This window comes from Schistocerca piceifrons, unplaced genomic scaffold (genome assembly GCF_021461385.2).
Source record: "Schistocerca piceifrons isolate TAMUIC-IGC-003096 unplaced genomic scaffold, iqSchPice1.1 HiC_scaffold_2521, whole genome shotgun sequence".
Lineage (NCBI taxonomy): Eukaryota > Metazoa > Arthropoda > Insecta > Orthoptera > Acrididae > Schistocerca > Schistocerca piceifrons.
In genome coordinates, this window is record NW_025728467.1 from 2,060,266 (window position 1) to 2,085,007 (window position 24,742).

Consider the following 24,742-nt stretch of genomic DNA (forward strand, 5'->3'; position numbering starts at 1 on the left):
CACCAACATATCGAGAGCAAGTTAGAGTCACCACCAACGATAACTGTACGAGTCGGGTACGTGTTTGAAATTAGACTGAAGTTTTGTTTCAACCTTTCAGCAAGTGTATTATTTCGGCTGGGAAGTCAGTAAAACGATCCAGTTATTATTTTATTCCGATTGTCAAGAATGACATGTACCCATACCAACTCAAAGAAACTATCTACTTCCATTTCGGTCCTAGATAAACTACTTCTAACATCAACAAACACGCGACTGCCAGCTGTATTTAGCCTATCCTTTCTGAACACCGTTAGGTTCTTCGCAAAAAATGTCGCCTAAGCATAACTTAAGTACCTATAACGATTAGAACATCAGTACTTTCTATTAGCCACCTGCAGTTGGGTCCACCCTGTGCTCTTCATGGCATCCGGAAGGACCCGTTCCACACCTGGATTGGCCCCACCGGGTATGCACACGGGCTTTCTTCCCTTCCTTGGCAGCCATATCCCTAAGGGCCTCCATAACACGCCTGACATTGGACCTCCCAGCTACCAATAATCCAACCCTTTGTGAGTGCCCGGATCTTGCAGGCCGAGAGGTTTCTTTTGAAATAGGGCAAGCGACTGCGTCTGACTGAGGGACATTGTCAGCCGCAGATAGCACCTGGAATCTGTTTGTCAGCCTAACCGGGGTGGCCTCCCCGGGAAGTCTTCTGTAGCCTGCCCCCTCCCCCTTCATATGCAGACGTCGTTTCAGAACACCCACACAGTTGTTTGAGGAACTGTACATTCGTGTCCTTGCCTTCTTGTGGACTTGAGAGGGCTCTGTGTGAACGCGTCTCGGATATGCTCTACGTTAGCATCGCACGTGCGTTGCTGACCAATGCCCTTCCCTGTGGGTATACAACCAACTTTCAAGGATTTTGTATACCACTAATAAATCTACAAGTGCAGAGGCGGCTTCTTGCTGTATCGCCGGCGAAATGACGTTGGACGTGAACAATGGACTGAACTCACGCAAATTCCAACACATAAAACGATTTCTCTTGTAAAGTTGTAGCCATGCTGTAGTGTTGGCGGAGCGGTTAACGCTCTGGAGTTTCATACGTCTAAAATTACTCACACCGTCATTCAGCGACCTCACGTGAAATTTAATTCATTTTCTTTAGCCACTTAAGAAACGGGATTGGTTCACCTGAAATGTTTATGATCCATTTAATAGTACACCTTTGCCCAATCTGAATGTCGACGAGACGTCAAAACCAACTCTCCACGTCTGTGAATATAGAGCTTCACAGCATAGGCCGAAGGTCCAACGCAGCTCTAGAAATCAGGTGGTAAATTTTTGGATCCTAGTAATCAACTTTGCATTATCTTCCTCCCTTCCTGGAGCATACTAAAATCTTTCCTTATTTTGTTTAGAGATGAAAAGTAAAGAGTGAAGCAGTGTGACATATAGTAAATCGGGCATGGTTAGCATCCACATCCATCCCTCTTTCTGGGTTGTCTCTTAAGTAGGGAACGATTCCTACGACCAACAAAGCTAAACAGTTTCTTTCATTGCATTAGTCATAAATTTCAGTAAACAGTCCGATAGTAAATATATCATGATCAGACACTTGAGATTCCCATAATAACTGCTAGTTGCGTTTACTGTAAATAGCTACTACTGTTACAACAGAGACCAATGTACAGGATGGCGGGTATGGGCAGGCGGTGGGCGTTGTGGAATAATAGAGTAATTTTTAGAGAAAGGTCATTTATTGGCTAAAGCATGATGAAAAGGGGCTACATAGGCCTAGGGAGGTGAGGGTGAGCCAGAGCTTACATTTTGGCGAACATTGTTCGCGAAGCTACCGAAAGTGGTTGTCTGCCAAAACTAAGTCCACAGTGCCGCAGCACCGGGAGAAGCGGGAGATGTTCAATGCTACAGGGCGCGCATCCGACTAGCAGGTGAGCAAGAATACAAGAGAGCGGGCCCGGCGACGGGCGGCCGGGTATGTTCGACGCACCACGCGGCTTCCTCCGCCCTGATTGGTCAGGACCGAGCAAACCGTGCGGGCGGCATGGAACTTTCCAGAGCGTTGCCTGCTAAGCGACGCATGGGGCGGCGTTACCTCGTCAGCACATGAGAGAGGCGCGTGAACAAGGTGCCCTTCATCGGTGCTGACTTCCTGTTACTAGACCGTGGGACGAAAGAATTTACAGGCAGCTAACGCTGCCGGCCGTGGCTTGGCCGCAATGGAAAAATGAAGTTACTGGTTGGAGGCTCATATAATGTAGTAAAATCTCCTACTGTCTGGCTCATCCTTTACCCCAATGTGCAGCCGCAGCAGAATCAGAAAATCCGGTGACCTTTTAGCGTACATCTTGGGATGAACATGCGCATCAGACTCGAGAACATTTAACTAATTATATTCATGTTACAACTTTCTTGTGACTGATGTATCGTTGTATCCGAATAAGAATACTGAAGATCGTAGTTTCAGGAACATGCAACAAATTGTCATCTTATATCTCGTACTTAGATGCAAAATCCTGCGGAATGGAGGAAGGTTAATACGTACATCCCATGGCGAAATGCACGGTGCAGTGTCTTTACCTTCTAATGCCTAAGAAACCTTATGTAATAAATACTTCTATAAAATGTTTCGAGAAACTTCAATGGTAATGTTAATGCTAAGATGATAATGACATTCAGTATGAACGCTGTCCTACGAAACACTTCAACTCTGTACCACATAATGAATGGTTCTAAGTAGTGGAACAGTAAATTCCGATAATGAGAGGCAATAGTGAAAATGATTCCGTATTTGGGATTATTTTTTAATTATTTATTCCTAAAATTCTTTTCAGATGTATCTAACCACATATTTTGATTCACTTCCACCTTCATGTGTACTGAGCATAAAGGACTTAATGGTAATCAGACAAATAGTTTCGTACGTAGTGACAAAACACGTTATTTAACTGGGATACTTGATTTACTACTGCAGTTTTACATTCACGCTACGAACGCAAAACAAATCGAAATCGATCTCTCTTGGTTCTCAAAAAAATTTAATTCGATTGACAATGGATATAAGGCGATGTGTTTTGCATAGCATATATCCCGAAGAATTAATCTAAGATGGCGAAGGGTCGGAGGGTTGTAGATGAACCATTTAACAGACCTGTTTCCTTCGAACGTATATTTACTGCTTGTAGGAACATGCACACACCTGAGCTGGAGTTAAAATTTAGCAGCGTTCATTCTCGATTACTGCATGTACGCTAGTTTCACGTGGTTTAGCGAAGAAGTGTCCGCTGCTCGTTTTGTCAGTCTCATGAGGCTCATGCTGAGAGCATCGTTAAGTGCAGATCCACTGAATATATGTGAGATCATCGCAAGTCCCCTTAAACGATCGAAGTTTTCTAATTAGTTGCTGCGTTAGTCCTACTGGCCCAACAATAGAATACAATAAAGGTCGAATTGCTGTTTTTGACTGTCCCAAAATATTACGCCACGAAGCTTAACAATTATTGCTCCTTTGAATCATCGCACAAATTCCGAAGAGCTAGTTTTGAAACAAGCGACCACGAAATAGGAAATCAACAGAAATCGTTCATCAGAGGAAACACATTGTTGAAGCGTGAGACAGTGCGACATTCTGCACAGATTACTCGCATCAAGCGATTGGAAAAGAAGTGCAAGGCATTACCGCATTCAAGAGGGGTCGTCGGGTACATGCACATACTTGCAGGCCAGTATTACTGTGATTCATTCGCGAGAGAAGTGGCTTACAAATTTTTGTTCGACCGATTTTTAAGAATTGCTGATCACTCTGGAGCCTTTGTCTGGTTTGACTAATATAAGTGACTGAGAAGATTCAACTAAGGTCGGTACGTTTCGTCGAAGGATTCTCGAGTAGGCGCGAGAACGTTACGGTATGCTCAAAATACATACTCTAGTCGCAGACACCGCAAGGTGTTGTACATCACGAAGATGGTACTGCAGAAATTCCACGAGCATACATGTCGAAGAAAGATGGGCAACATATTCTCACTAAATGCCAACTACTGGGAAATCAGAACAATTGGAGTCATTACCATGATTTGTTTACAGGATACCTTCCCTGTACCACGTGCGAATACAAAAGGGAAGGCAGAAGTGCTGAAACACCCTGTGCCACACACCGTAAAGCGGTTTGCGGAGCATATCTGTCGAAGCAGAGTGATGCACGATTCACAGGAGACTCCCAAGCCAAAATACTAAGGAAATACGCGTATAAACTTTGGAAGTGGTTTTGGTGATGCTCGGATTCACGCTGTATCTTACTCTCATTAGGACACGCAGCATTCAGTAGTAGCAGCTTTTGAAATTGTTGCCTACAGTTTCAACGTGGACTTGTTACGATGGCTGAGTATGAATTGGTCACTTACCTCCATTGCTTTTCGTCACAAGTATGCTTCTCTTCAACAGTTAACCTTCTTTCAAAACCTTATTTAACTTCTATGTGCTAAGAACGGCAGCAAACTCTTTAATCACTGTATTCCTCTGAAAGAACTCTGACACACGCCCGGATGACTTGAGCTCTCGAAGCAGACAGTTGCTAAGTAACGGCAGAGTCACGTCGCGCGATTTTCTCATTGTTGTGAGCCTGGCCTGGGACCGATGCTAAGCAGCGAATATTGGTGATGAGTAGCAGCGCCCGCATTACTGGGTTTTCGTAAGATTGATTTTAGCGTTTTTGGAATCCTTCAGTTGGGTGTAATGGACTCCAATATTAACATAGAAACCGTCATTATATTTTTGACAGAGCCAATCTAGTTCTTTGTGGCAAATGAGCGACTAATTATTCCCTGTGTCGAAACTCGGAAAAATTCACAAGCAGTTGAGATATTTACCGGTGCTACAACCATCTTCACTTTTGGTAATATAGTAATGGGGCGCGTTTTAAGGGAAAAATCCTATCATATGTCGCTCACACAAAAACAGAGACTTGTTATGCGTACCTGAGTATGACCACAGCAGTCCGTGGCCTAACGCTACAATCATATAACACTTTGGAACTGCAGTACACAATGAACCACACTTCTAAGCTGTGTAGTATGAAACTTTTCTGCTGTCTCTGAGTACATTTTTGGAGGCTGAGAAAGGTCTGCCATAGACGTCTGTAGTCCGGTCGACTGAAAGCCAAATACAGTGGTCATAAATGTCTGTTTTAATACCAGCAATGGCCTTTTCATACATCTGTTACAAATAATTTTTGCAGTGTCGACTTCCCTGGTATATTTCAGGAAGGTGTTAAAATGTTGTGTTCCTTAGAAAGACCCATGTTAGATTAGATGACACTAAATCCTCACACAAGCCTAGATGAAAGCTGTCCACTTTCAGATTTGCCATAGGAGACTTTAATGGTTCAGTCTGTGTTTGCTCTACATACTAGTGGAGCGCGTAATGTGAGCTGTGGAGCTTGGTGCTGAAGAAAATGTCTTTTTAGAACGGATTACTTAAACAAACGATTACTAAGAAGATGACAGCAACAAAAAAAAAAAGATCGTAATCATCTAAAATGTCAACTTAAGCTCAATCACATATGCATGTCAGTCATCTAATTTTATAAAGAACGATTAGAAAGTTTCTGCTTAAACGCCGTACAATCCAGAATCGGTATGCCGATCAGGAAAAATCGCCGTGGGCATTCAGGAAATCATCCCACCGACACATCAGGCTGGAGATAACTGTTAGCTAAAACAAGTCCTGCTGGTTGACGAAGTCCGTAAGTACCTGATACACATCCTCCGACAGGTATAGCTGATTTGTCAAGGTCTTATTTTAAAAGAGCGTTGGCGTGATAATCCAACGGGATGAGATCAGGACTATAGGCCGGGTGTTGAAGTGTCTCCCACTTACGTTGGCGTAACTTGTACATCACGATATTTTCGATGTGGTGACGTGCGTTATCATGAAGCAGCAGCTCCAGATTAAAACTGTGTGCTGGACCGAGACTCGAACTCGGGACCTTTGCCTTTCGCGGGGAAGTGCTCTACCAACTGAGATACCCAAACACGAGTCACGCCCCGTCCTCACAGCTTTTCTTCTGCCACTACCTCGCCTCCTACCTTCCAAACCTTACAGAAGCTCTTTTGCGAATTTTTTCCGTAGTATTGGATCAGAAATTCTGTTTAAAAATCATGTTTTGTAGCAACAAGTCCTTTTAGTCTCCACTTTTTCTGTGTAAGTCCAATTTAGCTCCCTCTTAGTCCTTTAAGAAAGATTTCAGCGTTTTGAGGTATGTTGCACAGTGGAATAGTAAGTTGTGCACGGACAATATTTTGTTAAGAACCGACAGAGACGGCTAACTGGGCCGCAACTGCCACAGGCTTCGTAACGGTGTTGTAACTGAATGTCAACGTTGGAGGCCAAAAGTACAATCTACGAGCGCATTTCATCAGACTATGCGACTGGAAATCCGAGAACAACCGATTCAGCATTTCTACAACAGTGCGGAACAGACAGAACGTGCTACAGTAACGAGGCTACATGTAGTAACTTCACTTACTGGTGTCATAAGAATACCTTTAGGGATGCAAAGTTCACATAAAGGAACTCTCTGAAACCCTGAAGTTAAACACTAGAGCAGACGAGAGCGTTTACAGGCTTGCAAAAGCGAGGATATTCAGTCATCTCAGTCACCAGTGTGAGCGACGGGGGGGGAGGGGGTGATAGTTCCACTTCATCCCAAATTTACAGGATGCTCTGTTGAATTCAACTACCGTCTACAAGCTTTCGGCAACTTGACTTGGAGTCCACTGCTGCAAATCTACAACCGTTCGGCCATGGACTTCTGATATACGATCCGCATTCCTGCCGACCACAACAGTGGCTGACTGGGGATGGTAGGGGGGGGGGGGGGGGGGTGGAAGCCTGACTTTCGTCGATGAAGAACCGATCTACCTGTCTTCAGGCTGTTCAGCTTAGGCTGGGCGCCTGTGTCACCGCCACTGGGGCAGTACAAGTACAGCAATACCGGCTGTGTGTTGCTGCTGAGTCTCCTGCGTAAACACCACCTCGACAACCGACAACAGGCACGAGCAGATTCCTGGGACCGAGCCTCGGTGCGGCTCCAATCGTCGAGAACGGTGAGCCTATGACGGACGTCCACGGCCACGCCGGGCTGCGGGGACGCAGTCTCCTGCGACGTAGCCGCAGCGCTGACAACGGGGAACACGGGACCTGTGTTCGGCAAGTTCCTCCTTGCCTGGCACTGACGCGCTACCTCTCGCGCTTTCAAGCAGCGCGGACTCGGCACGTTCGTTGCTAGGTAGCACAGGGAAGAAGACTGAGTGACTGTAAAATTCCCGCCGAGAAATGGTTTTAATTTAATGACGTCTCGTTAGCGCCTTGGCGTTCTGCAGGATCACTCAATCTCGCTCTCCGTTCGACCTCCTGATAACAACACGACAATTGCTCAGATCATAATGGGGTGAATAAGGATAAGACCTCTAAATCAGGACCCTAGTAACGATAATTCAAAATTGATTTTCGTAATCTGTTTAACTCGATTGCGGGTGTTCCTTATAATAATGGTGTTAGAAAGGAAACTAACGTTATCGATTCACAGGGTTATAAAAATTGAAGTTCCAGTTTCAAAACGCTGTAAACAGCTAACCACTTCTCAGAAATATTTATGACTTGAACGGATTATTATTGAAAAAGGGGGAAACGCTATAGGAAATGAAATACGAAAGTTTTGCCATCACATGGCGCAGTAAGGCGGAAAATATGCAAAATATAAGACACATGGTAAACGGCTGTTTTTCAGTTTGCGTCTGAGATATTCAGAGTAACTATCTCAATGCGGGATCGCAAGCTGCTTGTAAAGCTCTTTTACAAGAACGGTGACTGTGCGCCAGTAGCTCTGCAGAAGTTCTGGACACTCAGGGGTATGGAAAAGATTGTTGGTCCGATGTCTGCCAAGGGTCTGGAGTAAATGTTAACGATATTCCTGATGAATTGCCAGGGGGCTCGAGCAGAGGTGTGTAAACATGGAGTGCACGGGGAATTACCCGAACGTTGGAGATGCCTGTGTGACCGGTGCATAAAATTCTGCGAAACATCATGTATCCATATCCCTACAAAATTACTCATTTTTAGGACTTGGTCCATGCTGGCGTAGTTAGATGAGCGTTTGCTCTAGAGTTCCTTACTCGCATGGCAGTGTACAATGAGCGACCATGGAACATTCTGTAGACGAACCCCGTTTCTACGAGTATTCCAAGGATCTGTCAACCGGTGGAACAATGCTCCTATGGGAGTACAAAAAATTCGAATAAGTTCCTGTTTATTTAAAGGACTCTGACTGAAAAGCAGGTTATCATCTCCCTCACTTTACCTTTCTCAGTGCCTTTAAAAACTTTCCCAAAAATTGTGTCATGCGAACGTACTCGGGCTTTTCTTAACATGAAACTCACCTCAGAGTCCCACCAGCTCCCCTAAACAAACCCACTAGTCCATCGCTGTAAGTTACTCAAACCCATCCATTTCTGCCGAGTGATATTTTTCCGGAAGTCACACTGTAAATCACTAGTCTCATTTATTCTACACACCAACGTGACTAGTCGTTTTGTTGCCACACCCCCGAATAATTTTAGAAATGGTGACTGAATGTTATCCATCCCCTCTCCATTATGTGACCACAACTCATCGAAAACTCTCTTAAATTCTTACTCTAATGCTGGTTCTTCTTGCCCTTCTCTGTCGTCTTCCGTTACTTACTTTTTCCATGATGTCATCAGGCAAGTCCTCCCCCTCAGAGAGGCCTTCAATGTACTCTTTCCACGCATCCGTTCTTCCGTATTCATGTAGTAGAGGAATTTCCATTGCACTCTTAATGTTAACGCCTTCGTTTTACTTTTCTATATGCTGAGTCACTCCTTTCGACAGTAATTTATTGTCCGATTGCTTCATATTTTTCATGTAGTCATTTCGCCTGTGCTACCCTGGATATCCTATTTAGTTCCTAAGTGTTTTGCACTTCTATATTCCTGAACTTGCCTGAACATTTTTGTAGTTTCAAATAACTTCCGGGAATTCAGCCAGGTAACACTTTCAGCGACCGCCGATACTTCGTCGGGAGAACACCCCGCCATTTTCAAGGCAAACTACAACGGACAGGCGGCGTACATGCAAATTTAATACCTCGGTTCTCGGACAGAAGCAGGAAAGATAACACACACACACACTGAACACTAGTGCCACCAAAGATGACCAAAGTCAGAGCTATCGACAGTGAGACTATGAATTCACAGGTGAGGTAGCATTGACTCTGTCCCTCTGTTTTTTGACAAGGGAGAGAGCCGGATTCCAAACAGAGTTTAAACAGAAACCTCCATCCCTGTTAACGAGGTTGCTCGCTAATTTAATCTCAACTGCATCCCTAATGACACTGTCCCAGTAGCTGGATGTTCTACAAAGACATTCAAATTCTCCCTACCTGTCTTAATAGAACATCTGAACTCGATCCACCCGAACATTCGTTTTACAATGGAGGTGGAAGTGGATGGTTGCCTTCCCTTTCTTGACGTGTTGGTTAGGAGGAAGGATGATGGATCATTGGGACATGCAGTCTACAGGGAACGTACTCACACAGACTTGTACTTACAGGCTAATAGTTGTCACCATCCGACTCAGCGTGAAGGGGTACTTCGTACCTTGGTACACAGGGCACATGTCGTTTCTGACGCTGAGACTTTGCCAGCTGAGCTGTCCCATCTTGTAGTTACATTTCGTCAAAATGGTTATAGTGATAGACAGATTGAACGTGCGTTGCGCTATCGACCAACTGTACATCGGGTGATTGATGATAATTCTGAGTCAACACCTAAGTCTACTGCCTTTTTGCCTTACGTAGGAAACACGTCCAACAAGATCGGTCGTATTTTACGGAAATACGATGTCAAATGTGTTTTCCGACCTCCATCTAAAATTAGAGCACTTTTGAGTTCCGTTAAGGATGGTCTTGGACTGCGTAAGGCGGGTGTATATCGTATTCCTTGTAGCTGCGGCATGGCATATATTGGTCAAACTATCAGGACCGTGGAGGACCGATGTACTGAGCATAAACGGCACACACGATTACACCAGCCAAATAGATCTGCTATTGCCGAACATTGCTTGGATACTGGTCACCCCATGTTATATAATAACACCGAGATATTGGCATGCACGTCCAGCTATTGGGACAGTGTTATTAGGGAGGCAGTTGAGATTAAATTAGTGAGCAACCTCGTTAACAGGGATGGAGGTTTCTGTTTAAACTCTGTTTGGAATCCGGCTCTCTCCCTTGCCAAAAAAAAGAGGGACAGAGTCAATGTTACCTCACCTGCGAATTAATAGTCTCACTATCGATAGCTCTGACTTTGGTCATCTTTGGTGGCACTAGTGTTCAGTGTGTGTGTGTGTGTGTGTGTGTGTGTGTGTTATCTCTCCTGCTTCTGTCCGAGAACCGAGGTATTGAATTTGCATGTACGCCGCCTGTCCGTTGCAGTTTGCCTTGAAAATGGCTGGGTGTTCTCCCGCCGAAATACCGGCGGTCGCTGAAAGTGCTACCTGGCTGAATTCCCGAAAATTATTTGAAAGTTGTATACGCCAGGAGAAACTCAGGTCCCACATTTTTCTAGTTCCTTCTTTCGTCGGCCAGCTGAAGTATTCCTTTGTTAGACATGGTTTTTCCGTAGTCACCTTTCGTGTACTTACGTTTTTCTTTCGAACGTTTATGACTGCCATTTCTAGAGACGCTCATTTCTCTTCATCTGAACTGCCTACTGACTAATATATTTTTCGCAGTATCTATAGCTTCAGAGAACTCAAAGCCTATCTTTTCATTCCTTAGTACTTCCGTAACCCACTATCTTACGCACTGAATCTTTCTAAATAGTCTATTGATCTTCAGCCAACTCTCCATCAATACCAAATTGCGGTTTGAATCTATATCTGCTCATGGGTAAGACCTACAATTCAGTATCTGATTTCGGAACTTAGGCCTCACAAAAATGTAATTCAGCTGTGTTCGCCCTCTATTTCCTGGCCTATTACAGGAATGCCTCCTCCTCTTGTGAGTTTTGAAGACAATATTCGCTATTTGCACCTAAAAATGTATTGCAAAACTCCGTTAGTCTTTCTCCTCTGTTATTCCTACTACCTAGCTCGTATTCTCTCCTAAACCCTTCTTCTAATCCGTCTCCCACAGTCTCACTGCAGTCTCTGGCTGTGAAAGATGTTGTGTTCAGGGCTCCAATTACGAATGTAGTTCGACTATAGGCACAATTTGCCCAACGCATTTCAATGTCACCCCTGAGATATTCCGATCTGTTGTGGAACATGTTTTTTCTCAATCTCCACTTGTGCAGAAAACGTCGGGCAGCATGTTGAACATACCTTGAAACAGTCTCGCGACAGGTAAAAGCCAATTGCTTGTTGCTTTTCATGAAATTACTGGGCCCACAACAATGAAAAACAGATTTTTCCTCTTCTGATGATGTCCGCAGTTCCTGGTCTAGTGGCTACAGTTGCTGCCTCTGGATCACGGGGTCCCGGTTTGGATTACCGGTTCCCAAGGTTTACTTCCGCCAGTACCTCTCTCCCACATTCCAAACGTCGCAGCAGTTGCCCAGCACTGTCACTCCTGGAAGATGGGATATTTCAGAGAAAGGCGCTAACTAAAGCCTAGAAACTGACAACAATAGCAAACAGATGCCTCAAAAGCTATGTAGCTGCAACAAAGTCGTGAAAATGTGTAAAAGTAAACATTGGGTAGAAAGCAAAAATTCAAAATTTCATCATTACAAAATATTAATTGGGACAGAACGCACATACGCAACAGAGACATTGAGTTGAGGATTAATAAAGGAAAATAAATGTGTCACGAAAATGGCATGAAGGAGTATGATAGACAGTAAAAACATTTAAAGTAACAAGCAATAGAGATGAATTGTTATAGCGTAGAAAAGGCCACGCAAGGAATTGTTTTTTGCTTGCTCTTGGTGTTAGGTTCCTATTTGACCTAAGAGCATAGGGTAGAAATATTTTTCTCTAGACCGGACCTGCGGCCATTTTTATAGACGTTCTGACATCGGTTTTGCTCTGGCTTTTTTACAGTATAATAAGCAACGTTTGATCGACGACCCGGAGCTGGCGCTCAGGAAAAATGGATGAATCGATTAATTCCATTCGCAAAAGATTGTAACTGGGCTGAAATTAAAGCTCAGTTAATGATACTATTTGTATGTGAACCATTCGGATTTTATGAGGAAAAACAGTCGCCCTTAAATAACTGCTGACTGGAGTGAGACTGATGGTTCAAATTTGGTCCACTCACGTGTCAGACCTTCGTCCAAGATAAGATTCAACAGTTTCAAAACAATCTTGTTATTTGGATTTTACGTACAAGAGACACCTTTTCTTGTGAGGTTTCTGAAGCGCGTCACTTCTATACTTGAAACTGATACAAAACGGCTCAAACACTGCACGAATGTAGCTAAATAGAGTCAAAACAATTTTGTTTTAATCCAATAATGTTGATCCATTATCGAGATAAGATGGTTTAGATACGAGGTTATTGTAGTACATAAAATTCGTACTTACTTGGATCGAATGCGCGTAAACGGTTTCAAGTAAATCAAACAAATACAAAACGCCTTAGTACGGTAAAATTGAAAACTAGGTTTCAAAAATTTAGATAGAGTGGGATTTTATGTGCAAAATACACGTTTCTGTGAGCCTTTCTAAGCACGCCACACCTCTTCTATGTTCCCAAATTGCGCCAATCGGTTCAAATGTTGTAAGACGTTAGACAAAATCGTGTAATTAATGGCTATCCTATTGTTTTGTGAAAGCTTTATCCCTTGCAACGATATAGCGGTCTAAGTTTGCACACAAATGCAAGTGAAATTCGGTTTTATGTGAAAAGCACAAGCTGAGACCGTTTAAGGTGACAGAGGTGATAATAATAAATTCAGTCCTACTGTAAATGTAAGAAACGTTTGCCAAAATCTTTAATCATTCGTCTTTTACGTGCGCAAAATCATGCGTTTTCACGTGAAATTGTGTTTCGTAGAAATGCATTTCATTTTTAGCTGTGCATTTGGACATAATTAAAATAACGTTTATTACATTTGATTATCATTTCCTTGTTAATGCGTTTACATTTTATTCGCCAGTGTCCTATAACTCTCGAAAAATCTTTGGACATCAAAATAAAGCATGTAACAAACCATAATTATGCCCAGCCCTGTATAAAATTATATACTGTTTGCTAGAGCATTGAAAGCTCTGTCGACAGCCACTCAGACAGTTAAACTAACCTACGAATTGGTACAAAAATAAGTGTCAGAAAAGAGGTCACCTTACTTCTAAGCAGTAGATAAGGTTTTTCTGTGTTTTCTTAAACACCAACGTGCTGTCTTACAGAAAATTTATTTCCGGACACAACACGCTTAATTTCGTCATTTTTCGTACAGGATTGAAAAGTTGATAGTATTTTGTCGTGCATAGGATATTTCGCTGTTCGTCTGTTTATTTCAGCCAATCATACTCACTGCTAACTCGGTGTGGTTGTTGCAACATTTCGTGCCAAAATTATGTGAAATTTTGTGGCGATGGATTATTAATATTCAATTTTTGTTATTATTGCAAGATCCGGGCAATCACAGAGTGTCGGATTATTGGTAATTGGGAACTCCAATGTTAGACGTGTTATGGGGCTTATTAGAGACGTGACTGGCAAGGAGGGGAAAAAAGCCAGTGTGCACTCCGTATGAATACTGCGTGGAGTCATTCGAGAAATGGATCTTGTTCTTCCGGATGCCGTGAAGAAAGAGGTTAAAGCGAACTGCAGGTGGTAGCTCACGTCGGATGCATAGATGTGTGTCGCTTTGGATCGAAAGAAATTCCCTCTGGCTTCGAGCGGCTAACAGAGTGGCAAAAGCTGCTAGTCCTGGTGGCGAGATGAAAGGAGAGCGCAGCGTTTGCAGCATAGTCGACAGGACCGATGGCGGACTTCTGGTAGAGAACCGAGTGGAGGGTCTTAACCAGAGGCTCAGACGGTACTGTGACAGTGTAGGCTGCAGATTCCTCTATTTGCGCCATAGTGCGCTTGGGTTTCGTGCTTCGCTGAATAGGTCAGGAGCCCACTACACACATGATGCGGCATTACCGGGTAGGAGGTGCTGTCTGGTGTGGACTGGGCGGTTTCTAGGGTTACAGAGTCTCGGGGAAAGACAAAAAGGGGTTCTGTCTCAAAATGTGCGAGATGAACGTAGGCCTAGGAATCATCGGTTTAACAGTTGTAAATTGTTGTAACTGTGTTGGGAAAGTACCAGAGCTTCAAGTGGTAATAGAAAACACTGATGCTCAAATCGTCATAGGCACTGAAAGCTGGCTGAAGTCGTAGATACGTTCAGCCGTAATATTTGCAAAGAATCTAACGGTATTCCGAAAGGATAAGGTAAACACAGCGTTGTCTTGTTTGTTGCTGTTAGAAGTAGTTCATCTTGTAGCGAAATTTAAGTAGGTAGTACCTCCGAGTTAGTATGGGTGGATGTCATTCGTAGCAACTGGAATAAAGTAGTAACGGGATCGTTTTATAGACCTCCCAACTGAAATAATACAGTTGCTGAAAGGTTCAAAGAAAACTGCAGTCTAATTTTAAACACGTACCCGACTCATACAGTTACAGTTAGTGATGACTTTAATGTACAATGGATATGTTGTCGAAAATACATGTTTAAATCCGGAGGCATGCGTAAAACATCATCCGAAGCTGTGATAAACGCATTCGCTGAAAATTATTTCGAGCAGTTAATTCGTGAGCCCATGCCAATAGTAAACGGATGCGAAAACATTGTTGACCTCTTAGCAACAAATAATCCTGCGCTAATAACGATAATCAAAGCGGATACAGAGATTAGTTTACACTGGGTTGTCGTAGCGAGACTAAATACCTTAAAAATCAACCAAAAATAAACTTAAAATACCTCTAGTCATGAAAGCTGTTAAAAATTCGCTTGACGCATTCCTAAGGAGTAATTTCCACTCATTCCAAATTAACAATGTAAGTGTAGACAGGTGTTCAAAGAAATAGTATCGTCAGCAATTGAGAGATTTATGCCAAATAAATTAACAAACGACCGAGCTAATTCCCTTGCTACTCAAAAAGGGTCACAACTCTGTTGCAGAAACAATGAAAGAAGCACGCCAGATTTAAACGAACGCGAAGACTCCAAGATTGGCGATCTTCTACAGAGGCTCGAAATTTAACGCGAAATTCAGTGCGAAACGCTTGTAACAGTTTTCACAACGAAAATTCAAGGAGATTCTGAACGTATGTAAAGTATGATAGCGGCAAGAGGCAATCAGTGCTTTCTCCGCACGATAGCAATGGAAATACCAATTACAGTCTTGCTGAGGCAGAATTACTAAACACAGCCTTCCTAAATTCCTTCATCAAAGAAGACTAAGCAAGTATTCCAGAATTCGAATCAAGAACAGCTGCCACCATGAGTAACTGAGAAGTAGCCGGCAGCTGTGACCGAGCGGTTCTAGGCGCTTCAGTCTGGAACCGCACAACCGCTACGGTCGCAGGTTAGAATCCTGCCTCGGGCATGGATGCGTGTGATGTCCTTAGGTTAGTTAGGTTTAAGTAGTTCTAAGTTCTAGGGGACTGATGACCTCAGAAGCTAAGTCCCATAGTGCTCAGAGCCATTTGAAACATCCTTACCTATGTAAACAGATTTAGGAGACAATCTGAACAGCCGACTGAGGTTGTTTGCAGATGACGCTGTCATTTATCGACTAGTAAAGTCATCAGAAGATCAAACCTAATTGCAAAACGATTCGGAAAAGATATCTGTATGTTCGTAATTGGAAATTGACCCTAAATAATGAAAAGAGTGAGGTCACCAACACGAGCGCTAAAAGGAATCCATGAAACTTCGGTTACACGATAAATCAGCGTCTATTCTAAAGGCATTAAATTCAAGTAAATACCTTTTCATTACAATTACGAACAACTTAAATTCGAAATGACACATAGAATATGTTGTGCGGATTGCAAACCAAAGACTGTCTTTTATTGGCAGAAAATGTAACGGATCTACTAAAGAGACTGCCTACACTACGCTTGTCCGTCCTCTTTCGGAGTAGTGCTGCGCGGTCTGGGATCCTTACCAGATAGGATTAACGCAGTACATCGAGAAAGGCCAAAGAAGCGCAATACGTTTTGTATCATCGAGAAGTAGGGGAGAGAGTGTCACTGCCATGATAAGGAATTTAGGGTGGACATCATTAAAACAATGGCGTTCTTCGATGCGGCAGGATCTTCTCAAGGAATTTGCTCCGAATGCAAAATTATTTTGTTGACGTTGACCTATATACGGAGAAACGGTCATTACAATAAAATAAGGGAAACCGAGCTCGCACGGAAAGGAATATGTGTTCGTTTCCTCCACACCCTGTTCGAGTTTGGAATAACGGAGAATTATTATGGAGGCGGTTCCAGGCACCCTCTGCTAGGCATTTAAGTGTGATTTGCAGAGTATCAGTGTAGATGTAGATATTATTGCCTTGTTCAAACAAACAATGACAAGAACTTTAAGATACGACATAACAGCAACAGCAACATGTATGCTTTTCGGTAATTTATTATTTGTCGCTCGAAACTTTCAGCGTTCGTGTGATTCATTACAGAGTCAGTTATTTCTTGTTGTGATTGACATGAAACATTTCATTTACAAGATCATTCGGAAATTTTCTAAATTTTGAAACAACACATACGCTTAGCTGACAAGCAGGTTCCATTTGACCACAGATCTGCACGATTCCCAATAAGTTGGGTATATGTTGGTCAGCCTATCCTAGGGCGTGGTTACCTGCATGTCAAGATACATTATGAAGATACTTTGACATTTTATAGTGGTCGATTGTAACTTTGTGAACTGTTTCATAAATTGTTTGGTCACTTGGCTCTTGCTTTGCAGCAAATTTTATCATCAAAATGACGTAACGTCTCTTGTTGCTGATGAAATAGGCGAAAGCCATTTGCCAAGCCTTTGACAAGAAACCTTTTTTAACAGTAGTATGTGTGAGTGGAGAGATTTACTCATTTTGCTAAGCTTCGAAGCTGCTACACCATATGAACCACGTGCACACGTCATTTTTTGTACAGCCATTCTACATTTTTGTTCGCATCCTAAGTTTATCTATATATTATGGTTGTATCGTAAGTTTATCTAGGCAGCATAAACTATTTATATAAATATTGTCAAAAACTTCGAACAGTATTTAATGTTTTGTATGTATCCTATTTTTGTTTGCTGTTATTTTTTGTACTGTGTTGAGCATTTATCATTACAATGCGTAGACAGCCTCATGCGTATATGAATGAAGATGTGTAACTACAAAACAGAAAATTAAGAATAAAAAATATGCAGAATTTGAAAATACAAATTATAAAACAAAATAGAAAAATAGTAAAAAATAAAGACGTACGAAAAAATAAAAGCAAAAACCGTCGTACAAGCTTGTGACCTTGGAGTGGTTGTCGTGCTTGCATGCTCTGAGGACACAGCATGCGATACTGGACAAGATCAACCATCCCAGGTTGGTAATCGTAGAGGAGAAAGACTAACGGTGCCCAACTCAAAAAACATGGTAGAAAAGGCAGTAAAATAACCTATACCGGCTCGGTCGTGTTCCGAGTCAACAAAAATATACATCGGTTGGCTAGCTGTGCCGGTCTAATGTCAGAATTGTGACACACCTGATCTTCGCCATCCTGTGCCAAAATCCAGAATATTCGTCAGCCATACTAAACAATATATAGTCCCATACGCCTGAAGCGCATATGTGTAATTTCTGAGAAAGTTTTTCTACAGGGACAAAATTTCTGGGGCTGGATTTGCTACTGTTGGGATGAAAAAACATTTTATTCTTGATTTTTTTGGGTGGGCGTGTTGATTTTTTTTCCTCAAAGGGACAGTTTCTCCCCAAGCCCACCACCTGTTACTTGTACGGTAAGAGACGTAAGAACAAACTTGTGTGCTTCTAGGGAGTGGGATGTATCTACAATAGGAAGTATCCAAGATACGTGTTTGCTTGTACGAGTATATAGGATGTAACCCCTAGTGGGGATGCATGCATCCTAAACTTCTATGACCAGTTGTATCATACCGCACGACAAGGCAAATGCCATTCTGGTAGACATGATGATATGTTTCATGTTATATGACATCTTGTACGATGTTACTTGACTTGACATCTCACATTATATTACATGGCATGTGTACTAATACTAACAAGTAAAAAATTGCGGGTATGTCAATATATTTTGATTTAAATGTCTCTGAATGTGCCAGACAAGTAGAAAAGCTAGTTCCCTTCTTTTACATCCTTAAGTCTGCACAGGCCTTCCTTGCCTTTTTTGTACTATGATAGCATTTTTCATTCTGGCATTGTTATGTAAGATATCGTTTAGTCTTCCAGTCTTCCATCATTCGTCCTTGTATAATGTTTACGTAGCCCCTCTCGGATGCAAGCAACTAAAGCCAACATGTAAGAATAACAGGTACACGTATTTTCTTAACCCGTAAACTACTGTTTCATGAATAATGTATGCTGTTACATCTTAATATCCATATTGCTAGTCTATTTTGTAATTCACTTGATGGGTTTTGTAGGTTTTTAGTTTATAAGTCTACAATCTGGATGACTAAGAGATCTCGCTTTATAATATCAACCAAAACGATATTGCAGTGCTGGTACTGCTAAAGGCTGAAAGCAAGGGGAAACTAGATACGTAATTTTTCTCGAGGGTACGGAGCTTTACTGTATTGTTTAATGATGATGGGATCCCCTTGGGTAGAAAATTCAGCAAATAAAACAGTCCCTCATTCGGATACTCAGGAGAGGACTTGTAAGTAGGCTGTTTAGGTTTTTTATTGGTAACGCCACGTAACGCTCTGTGTGAGAATCACTGGCTGTGCTGTGTGCAATCCGTGGCTTGTTTGCATTGTTGTCTGCCATTGTAGTGTTGGGCAGCGGCAGCTGGCTGTGAACAGCGCGTAGCGTTGCGCAGTTGGAGGTGAGCCGCCAGCAGTGGTGGATGTGGGGAGAGAGATGGCGGAGTTTTGTAATTTGTCATGAACTGCTATATATATTATGACTATTAAGGTAAATACATTGTTTGTTCTCTATCAATATCTTTCATTTGCTAACTATCCCTATCAGTAGTTAGTGCCTTCCGTAGTTTGAATCTTTTATTTAGCTGGCAGTAGTGGCGCTCGCTGTATTGCAGTAGTTCGAGTAACCAAGATTTTTGTGAGGTAAGCGATTTGTGAAATGCATAGGTTAATGTTAGTAAGGGCCATTCTTTTGTAGGGATTTTTGAAAGTCGGATTGCGTTGCGCTAAAAATATTGTATGTCAGTTTAAGCACAGTCTTGTACAATTTTTCAAAGGGGACGTTTCAGACTATTCAAGAGGATGACGACATCAGGAAATACAAAACTGGCGTTCTATGGATCGGAGAGTGGTACGTTAGATCCCTTAGTAGGGGGAGGTAGGTTAGAAAACCTAAAAAGGCAAATGGAGCGACTACAGTTAGATATTGTGAGAATAAGTGAAGATTATTGGCAAGTAGAACAGGACTTTCGGACAATTGAATACGTGGTTATAGATACCAAATCAAGCAGGGGTAATGTAGGAGTCAGCTTAATAATAAATAAGAAAATAGAAATGCTGGTAGGCAACTGTGAACAGTGCAGTGAACGTATTATTGTAACCAAGATAGCAAGATAGACACGAAGCCCACACCCACCCCCGTAGTACAAATTTATATGCCAACTAGCTCCGCAGATGGTGGAGAAATTGCAGAAATATACGATGAGTTAAAAGAAATTATTCAGATAGATTATGGAAACGAAAATTTCGTCATTGGAATTCGACAGCAGGAAAAGGAAGAGAACGAAAACTTGTAGGTGAATATGGACTGGGCAAAAGGAACGAAAGATGAAGCCGCCTGGTAGAATGTTGCGCGTAGCACAATTCATTTATCACCAAGACCTGGTTAGAGAATTTCTGGGTGAAAAGTTAATATTAGTAAAGGGGACATTTGTCTGTGCTAAAACTAGCCACTCCTAACCACCTCTCGTGTTTGTGAAGAATCTAGTTTATATTTTCAAATGAGAAGCCCCCCGTCATTTTTATTTCCTATTCGGATTCTAAACCAAAAAATACTTGCGGTTTTTTTGAAACCATTGTTTCCCATTCGTGGCAGACGGCGCTGTAATCGACAAATATAAAGTGTGCTTTTTTGCTATTACTTGGTCATACATTTCATTTACGGTGTAAATGAAAACCTTTGTGTTCTAACAGTTCGTATTTATGTTCAAAATGTACTCTTATGTTCCATGTTTGTTTGTGCAGTACAATACGGTTAGCCATTTCAAAGTCTGCCTAGAAGCTAAGTTTAGCATGATCGCGGAACAAAGAAGTGAATGTAATATTTCTCTGTTCCCATCGAAATGCTTGATTTCGGTGAATCCCCATGCCTCTTACCATTGGGTTGCCTCATTTCGTTGAGTATCCATGGCATTTTACGTTATTTCAGAGGTTGTGGTTCGTATTCCATCGATAGCAGCACAGCTGCCAGTGCGAGAGTTACGGGGATTGAATGGAAACACACCGGTATCAGCCACTCTGGTGGTGGGGTTTGCAGGCGGTCTCCCAAATCAATCATTCTCATGGTATCGGGACTCACCAAAACCAACCCTATAGGAACATAAAACTACGTCACCATACAAGTAGCTTACCTGCCACAAATGTCAAGGCCTAACCATACTATTTGTGCTGTACAATCACATATGCAACTCTCAAGTAACATTGAACATAAGCATCAAGCAATAGAACATACAGGTTTACATTTACATCGTAAACGAAATGTAGAATCCAATGCATCGGTTCCTAATTGCAAAAACAGATACACATGATATTTTTCGATTACGGCGCCATCTACCACGAATGGGAAACAATCCCTTAAGTAAACCGCGCGTATTTTTTGGCGTAGAATCCGAATGTGCTAAAAAATGGGATTTCTCATTTGAAAATATGAAGTTGACCCCTCCCACGTAGGAAGAGCGGTTAGGAGAAAGCCAATTGCAACAGAGATAGACGTCAAAATTACAAATAGAAACTTTTAACCTAGAACACTTTTTTCGTGCGATGAGTCGTTTCCAAGATACTTAGTTTTCTCAAGTGAAATTAAAACGGAAAAAATGGCAATACCAAGAAGGAATTTGCGACATAAACGAAAGTTAGTAGGCGTGTTTCTACATCTGAAAGATGATATTTATTCTAAATTTCGCGCCAGTCGCGTAGGAGTGGCGCTACTAACGCCACTGTAAGGATGCAAATCAGTTTTAGCTGCTGGTAAACCTTTCGGGACGTGGGGTCGTGGTCCCAGAAACTCTTCTGTTCCTGAAGTTTCGTCCAGGACTGCGTTTGGTTTGCTCAGGTTTGCTTTGAATACACGCTGTAACGGTCATGGGCGTTAGTTGCCTTTGAGATTGGACGTGCTGACTCGTTGTTTATCAATAATGGCTTTAAGGCGCCTAAGATACCATTGTCATCACTTCGTTTTTGAACGAGGGTGTGAAATAGGGCTAGGAGAAGCTGGATGTTCATCGCTGATGCTCAGGAAGACTTGGCAAGAGTGTGGCCACTGCACATGATAGCTGACTGCGGTGGTCACGGGAAGACCGGGTGCTGGATGGCCGCGTGGCGTTGTCGAGAGGGAAGACAACCGTGTTCGGCTTATGGCTCTGGCGCACCATGCTACATCTGCAGCAGCAACTTCAGCAGCAGTTGGCACGAAAGTGACACAAGGAACTGTTACTTACCGGTTCCTTCAAAGACGCCTCGGCGCCACTCAGCCTGTATCGTGCATTTTACTGACCCCTAACGTCCTCCATCTGCGACTTCAGTTGCGTTAAACGGGAGCTCATTGGAGGACAGGGTGGAGGTCAGGTGTGTTTCCTGATGAAAGCTGGTTCTGTCTCGGTGCAACCAACCAGTCTGTGTGCTAGAGAGACTGGATCTACACCTGGAGCTACGATCTGGAGTGCGATTTCGAACGACAGCAGGAGCACTCGCGTGGTTATCCCACGCACCAGGACTGCAAATTTGTAAGCCCGTGTGGTGATTCGACCTGTTGTGCTGCCACTCATGAGCGCATTGCAAAGACGCTTTCCAACAGGATAACGCTCGCTCACACACCGTTGTTGTAACCGAACACGAGCTAAGGAATGTGGACGCGTTGCCTTGGCCTGCTCGATCGACAGATCTGTCTCCAGCCGAGCACATGTGGTCAACCAATTGACGACAACTGCAGCGTCATCCACAACCAGCGTTAACCGTACCTATATTTACGGATCAAGTGCAGCAGACGTGGATCTCAACATCGCAAACCAACAATCGGCACCTGTAAAACACACTGCAGGTACGTTTTCATGCTCATATTCAACATTATGGAAGGTACACTGGTTATTAATGTTCCAGCGTTTCACTTTTGCAGTGGCTTATCTCATGCGTACATTAATTTGTTGTTTTGCGTTGTTAATCACTTACATGCCATCTGGCAAATGTATTCCCTAGAACTTTCAGTTCTCTGCTTTAATTACTTTTAGGTGTTGTGATTTTTTTCCCTTTGCCATACATAGTGTGTGAGTGTGCCACACATATGATAATGACGCGCCGAGTATCCGCGCGGTCTGAGCGCGTCTTGCCACGGTCCGCGCCCCCCCCCCCCCCCATCCCCCACCCCCCCCGTCGGACGTTTGAGTCCTCCCTGAGGCATGGGCGATGTGTGTCGTTCTTACCGTTAGTTAGATTAAGTAGTGTGTAGGCTGAGGGACCGATGGCCTAAGCAGTTTGGTCTCATGAGATCTTACCACAAATTTCCAATTTTTCCATATCATACTAATTTATTGGACATTCCATTCCAGATGTCATGCACTGGTAGCTGCGTACGTAAGTATTTTAATCACGTGTAATTTTGAGCCTCGGGATGTAAGACGACGTGCAGTGAATCGAGTGACCACAGAACGAAATAGCGTCCCTTTACATGCTCAGTTAACATGCTTATAATTTGCAGTTATTTAAGTATCCCTTTTTAACTGCTTTTCAATATATTAATGTAGGTTTCATACAGTATACCCTACAGACACATCCACATTACACGGGTGACTCCTATAAGGAAGAAATTTAAAAAGTTAATATACTCAAATGTTGCACTGTTTCAACATTTACAGATTAGTAACCATCCAGTTAGGTTACCCTGCGAGAATTAGTTATGTCACAAGATATAAAACCTAGTTCTATCTTAGAACTGGCTTACCATGCCAGGACACGTCAACTAGCAGTTCAATACAATTAAAACAGTACACTTTCAAATTTGCGTCAGAATGAAAATCTTTTTGTAAATAAGTTATACAAAACTGCAACTAGTCACTTTTTGGAATAATTATGTTTTATTCCTTGAACCAGTTTTCGAACCTTTTCAGTTTCATCTTCAGATGGTTTCAAGAGGTTACATCATTATTGCTAGCATAATGCTGGGTGCTGGCTCTATGACAAAAAGATGGAATTCACTTTAATGTATCGCCGTGACTATAACTTATCTGTCGATATGGATTTAAATTTAGTTTTTTACTTACTGCGACAGTATAGGCAGCTTTTCTCGGTTAGTGTCCATCTGTCTGCCTCCATTTTGATGTCCACACAATTGCACACAAACTATGTTAATTACACTCTGACAGCGAGACTTTTCCAGCACCCAGCATGCGCTTTACAACTGTTGCTTGTAACAAAGATCTTGAAAGAAAGATATGGCATAGGCCTACTTTGCACAGAGATGTAATTTGTTCTTCTTTATATGTATTAACGTCGATATAAGGGCAAATATTTTAATCAGACTGGCGATAACATGAGAGCAGAAAATAAAATAAATAAATAAACTACTACAAGAACAAGACTGGGACCAAGACATAAGGGCATAGAATTAGACTGTTTAGCATTTACTGATGACATGGCACTGATCGCACAAGACATTACCGATGCACAGAAACAGCTAGAATTATTACAAGAACAGGCAACCAAAATAGGATTACAAATTTCATTTGAAAAAACAAAATTTATGACTGACATCAAAGATGCACCTTCTGATCTCAAAATTGGTAATAACTACATCTCTCGAGTAAAAGAATTTAAATATTTAGGTGAATGGATTGCAGAATATTGTAATGAAAAGAAATCTGTCAGATCAAGAGTCCAGAAAATGGAGACGGCGTTTCAGTTAACAAAAAACATTTACAACAAAAAGTGTCTCTCTTGGAACTGCAAAGTACGACACTATACAACAGTAATTAGACTCGAAGCTCTGTACGCATCTGAGACACTAAACGTTCAACACATAACACTAAAAGATGAATTAGAAGTGAAAGAACGTAAGATAATGAGGAAAATCCTAGGACCAAGAACTAAAGATGGGGTACATTATCCAAAACCCAATGCAGAAATATATAAAAATATCTCCAAAATAACAGACACAATGCGCATGCGAAGAATCCAATTCATGGGGCACTTAGAAAGAATGGACTCAAACAGGTTAACGCACAAAGTCCATACATTTTTAAAGATCAAAACTACAAGACCGAACTGGTAAAAAC